Source organism: Gigantopelta aegis, chromosome 6, assembly GCF_016097555.1.
Source record: "Gigantopelta aegis isolate Gae_Host chromosome 6, Gae_host_genome, whole genome shotgun sequence".
Taxonomy (NCBI): Eukaryota; Metazoa; Mollusca; class Gastropoda; order Neomphalida; family Peltospiridae; genus Gigantopelta; species Gigantopelta aegis.
In genome coordinates, this window is record NC_054704.1 from 86,599,686 (window position 1) to 86,605,853 (window position 6,168).

Below are 6,168 nucleotides of genomic sequence, written 5' to 3' on the forward strand. Positions count from 1 at the left end.
AAATGTGCAAGCTTGGATATCATAAATAGTCATCATGATTAAAAATTAAAGTTAAAGTTGTTATGTTTAACAACACCACTAGAGCACATTGATTTATTTATCATTGGCTATTGGATGTCAAACATTTGGTAATTTGACATAGTCTTAGAGAGGAAACAGTCTACATTTTTTCATTAGTACCATCTCACAGGCAGAATAGCATATACCATAGCCTTTGATATACCAGTCGTGGTGCACTGGCTGGAACAAGAAATAGCCCAATGGGCCCACCAATGATGATCGATCCCAAACAGACTGAGCATCAAGTGAGCACTTTACCATTGGGCTATGTCACGCCCCCCATTACCAGGATTAAGTTATAGGCCAAAAATTAATGCATCACTAATAAAACTAAATTTGTACCATAACTACCAATATATATGTCAGGAAAGTGAAAAATACATAATTTTACAACAACAATAACAAAAAGTATATTAATATAGGGTAACTGAATCATAGTTATGACTTTTCAGATATTATAAACCATGTACATTTAAAAAAAAAAAAAAAGTTTTTTTTTAAATGCCACTTAAAAACATTTTACTATTTTCAAATGATTTTCTGCTTATGATTAGAAACAGATTCAACTTTGTAAAAATCATACTGAAATCCCGACAGTTAAATCAAGAACTGTCAAATTAATTCCGATACTTATAATATCTTCCCATCACAGGTTCCACTTGATCAAATAACTTGCTACAATTTAATAAAAAATAATTAAATAAATTGATTTTCTATTTGAGATATCAGATAACAATCTTGAACTAATATTTGTTAAAGCTCAAGAATTGGTAATGTAATTACAGAACGCTGCTATTTGTAGAAGTGCCGTGTCTCGGTTTGCGTGACCTGTTTGATCAGGTTAAAGAGAATACGTTGTTTAATTTACTTTATGGCGCCTATGAATAATTCTCAAGCAGTGTCCCACAAACACACCTTCCATCATATAAATTGCATAAATGTCAACACTGCGATGGTGTATCGATGTTTGACTTGTGATTTCCGAACAGTATTAGTGCAAGTAGTTCCGACTGCTAGAATCAGCATGCCACGGCACACCATTCCAAATCAAAAGCACTCTGCAGGATTTGAGATGAGATGAAAGTAACTGGACAAATATGGTGTACTGAGAATTGAACGTTTAATGTATTACACTTTAGTATTACCGTAGAAGCAGGGAATACCATATATCTTTGCCTGTAAGTCGATCACAGCTACAAGCTGAGTTTCTAATTTCGATTCATTTTTAAAATTACCATATGTAGAACGGGCAAAAGGTCAAATATCTTATTCCATTCTAGCCAATAGTCAATACCCGATACATTAAAAGCTCTGAAAGAATGTTTGTTTAATGACACATCAGCATATTTTATACTCTGGATATTTTGTGTCAAACTAGGAGTTAGGCTTATAGAACCATGAAGAAACACATTGAAGAAACACATTGCAACAACACAGGCAATTCTGGCTGATTTTCAGGACAGGACAGTACATACCATGGTTTTTGATATAGCAGATGGATGGGACAGTACATATATTGACTTTTGATATATCAGTTGGATGGGATGGTACATACCATGGCCTTTGGTGTATCAATTGGATGGGACAGTACATATCTATATATATACAATTTCCAGCAGACAGGTCAGCACATGTCACAACGTTTGATGCACCAGTTATGGGACACTGGCTGGGAGAAGCGGACAGGCCCACTGGGAAAGATTGATCTACAACATATCACATCTCAATTGACTGTTTTACAACTAAACTGCACTCCACCCTTTTTAATCAAAGATATTCTAAGACCATTCATACTCCGAAAGGGTGTGTGTGTGTGTGTGTGTGTGGGGGGGGGGGGGGGGGTAGCTGGGGACTAAATATATTCATGTGCCTCTTTTTTCTGGCTATATACCTGTATATATATAAAATTTCATTGGCTTGCCCTTTTCACAAGTTTTTTTCACTTTAATAGTCCACCACTCCCCCCACTCAAAAAAAAAAGATAAATTTCCTGGATAAGCTCCTGCCATTCTGAGTCATTGATTTTGTGTATCTATAGACCTGACACCTGTATGACAGGCTTCTTGTCCTGTATCACTGTCTACATCGGTGTTTCAGTTACCGTATGTTTGATAATTATCGTAACAGCTGCTGATTTAGCAATATGTGTGACACTCGGACAGTGCCATCCAATAAAAAATTCTTTGAATTCCATTCCAATAGATCTTACCTTTTTAACCATATTATTATCTATCATTTAAGAAGAAGAAGTTTGTTTTGTTTAACGACACCACTGGAGCACATTGATTAATTAATCATTGGTTATTGGATGTCAAACAGTTGGTAATTCTAACACGTAATCAGAGGAAACCCACTACATTTTTCGTAATGCAGCAAGGGATCTTTAATATGCACCATCCTACAGACAGGATAGCACATACCACGGCCTTTGATATACCAGTCATGGTGCACTGGCTGGAACGAGATGGGATCGATCCCACACCGACCGCGCATCAAGCGAGCGCTTTACCACTGGGCTACATCCCGCCCCTATCTACCAATGAATACGCATGGCATCCTAATTGCAGACATTCTTTACTGGATCTGAAATCAACACCAGGTAAAACATAAAAAAACTCACATTAATATTTAAAACAAAGAAAAACCTTCAGGTCTAGAAAAGTTCTAAAAAAACCCCAAAATTAATATGTCATAAAAATCAAGGAACATATATATAGCAGTATTAATGATTGTCATAATTTTAATCTATGATTTAAGAAAACTCTTAAACACATCATAACAATTAACTTTACCAGTCTTTATTATACAGCAAAGTACATCACAAATGCATCTAATAACATTATATAATGTGTTTTATTGTTAATAATCTTTCTTTTTTTTAAATTACTTGCACAAAGCATCAATTTGAAGACATTATGACAGCCAATATATACAAAATGTATTTAATAACACACACTCATCAAACACCACCACATTTTTGTCATCTATTGGCAAAGTCAGTTTTTGGTTATTTTCTTAGTAGGTTACAGAGCTGCTGAATGATATATTTTTGGCATTAAACTTTATATTACTGGGGTATGTGAGTAGCAGTTTTAGTCACATATGTAACTATTGTTGTCTACATGCATGTGTGTGATTTTATTTGGTGGTGTACACCCTAAAATTATTTTTAAAATCAGGGAGTTACACCTATGGTACAAGGGAAACAACTCCAATTAACAATTCAAATGATGAAACTAGACTTAAAATTTTAATACATGTAATAAAAACTTAATATATATGTACTAATTAAAAAATTAATATTATATAGGTAATTTTACACTTCTACGATTTATTGCTTTATACATGTAATAGATAACCTATAAAAGTAACACAAACAAGTTAGTATATATAATGTATCCAGATGTTAAATATATAAAATCAGACAGAATATCAGTTTCTACTATACCAGTATCTTTGTTTGTGTTAACATTTGCTGGATTCAATCCAAATCCTTAACATTTGGAGCCATTAAACAATTACCCCAACTCTACCCCATTTAACATTTTGTAATGTTAAGGCCATTTACCTCTAAATTGACGTACACACACTCACTCTCTCTCTCCCTCCCTCCCTCCCCCCCCCTCCCCTCTCTCTCTCTCTCTCTCTCTCTCTCTCGCTCTCTCTCTCTCAGGGGCGGGACAGCCCAGTGGTAAAGCGCTCGCTTGATGTATGGTCGGTTTCGGATCGATTCCTGTCGGTGGGCCAATGATTAATAAATCAATGTGCTCTAGTGGTGTCATTAAACAAAACAAACTCTCTCTTTCACACACACACACACACACAACACAACACAACACAACACAACACAACACAACACAACACAACACAACACAACACAACACAACACAACACATATACTATTTCACTGTCATAATGTAATTATTTACCAACATTCATGTGTTTTTTATATTTTTGTTGTAGGAATAATAGCTGGAATGGGGTGGTAATGTGTGTCACAGCCTCCATAGTGTGGGAGGGTACCAGCCATACTTTTACCTTTATTTATTTAGAGTAACAAAAAAAACCCCTTAAATCCCCCCCCTCCCCAATGACCCCCAGTGCCTATGGGCCAGGGCCCAATTTCACAAAACATTGTAAGCCTAGTTTTGCATGTAAACAGCAGTGATAGAAATATGCAGAATTTTTTACTAGTTCACCAATATTTTCACTTGTCCAAATCAATGGTTTATTTTATTCAAGTATCAGGATAATGTTTGTGATTGCTAAAAATTAAACTGTACTGAATTTTTTTACTTCTCTACTGGACAACCAACGAGGCTTGTCCAAACAGATTTTCACTTGTTGGGACAAACGGACTTGTAAGTGCTTATTTCAAACACTATTTCTTATTACTATCATAGTACAACAAATATAGTTTTACGGACATATATTTCATTTTCTTTTGTCATTAAATTGCTCCATCTTTTGTAATGATGTAATTTCTTGTGTGAAATAGATGCCAAACACGTGTAAACATATGCCAGGTATAACTGCTAGTTGCAGACGTAACCTAACGACATTAATTTGTTTTTAATTTGCAATTAAAATATTTTGCAAGATGTCCTTCATACCAACAAACTTTTAAAATAATCTGTCAGAATTAGAGTTAGGATTTGTTTATGGTTAGTTTGTAATGCTTAATGCAACACTGAGTTAATTATGTTAATTCAATTCCCAAATATATTACTAAGCTCAGGTTTTGTTAAAAAAAAAAAGAGATACATATTTTGATTAAAATAAATAAATAAAAACAATTTCCAACCTAGACTACCTATATATTGTTTTAGATATCTTCTCTGTCACAGATGACTTAAACGCTGTTTTTAAGTAACCTACACAGTGTACACCAGTTAGTGAGTTACCTTTAAATGGGTGTCAATAGCTGCAGATAAATCAATCACCCGACGACGACACAAAGTGCACGTGCAAAACTGCTGGCTGTCTCGTTGCTCTCAAACATATATTGGCCCATATTACATCATCTTGCTCGATACGCTCAAACCTAACCCTTGCTTTACTTGATCTGTTCACCTGCATAAAACGGTTAACCGTCCCTATTATTTTAGCCCTGCATGGGGTCATTATCAGCCCAAAGTTCAACCAGCCATTTTTCGCTGACGTTTGCAAACTATTTTGACTGGTTCTCGAAGTGGTAATTCGATTTTACTGTATTGCGTAATAACCAGTTTTGCGAATGTTAACGACAAGCGGTTGACTAAACGTACCCCAAATAAAGTACCACATTGATGTAGCCAGTCTTTAATATGACTGATGTAAATGAATGTATTTAACGTCAAACACAGGGTTGTTGTATTAGATCGGGAATATTTGACTACCGTTTGGTAGGCAGAGATTATAGGGTATCCACGAGTACTCGAGTATTTCGGCACAGATCGAGTCTAGTAAGGAAGAAAACTCATTTAATTATATTTGTACGTCATTTTGCTTTATATGCTTGTCGCCGGTTACATAGGCTATGAGACATGGAAGGAAAACAAAAGTTAAATGTGTGGAATACAATGCAGTGATTTGCTTTGACATCCTTATTCAGCGCTGTAATTAAGATGCATAGGTCAATGGCGTAGTCAGCATGAGGCAGGCGAGGCGCTCGACTCGTCTGGAATTTCCCAAGATTTATTTTATTTTCCCCATGACACTGATATTTATTTCACAGGTCTAGGTTTGCCTCGGTGTTTTTTCCTCTCTGGCTACGCCCCAGTAGGCTAAATTAATGCTATTTTACTTTATTCCTTAGTCTCATTATATAGATTGGCCTCTGAGGGATAGAGAGCGTTATAACTGTCCAAATGTCCATCTAGCTTTTACCGCCAAGCGGTTGACTAAACTTACCCATGGAGTCACAGGACACTCGAGCTACTATAAGGGGTTGCGATATATCGTCAGGGCTATTATCGATATGAGTGCATAATTGACAAATAAATAAGTTATTGGTGTTAATCAAAATTATTTTTTTCATATTACAGTATGTAATCATCAATTTTATTTACTAAAAATATTTTGGAGGCAAATGTTACGATGCGCCAAGTTTTTTGTCTGTACCGTAAC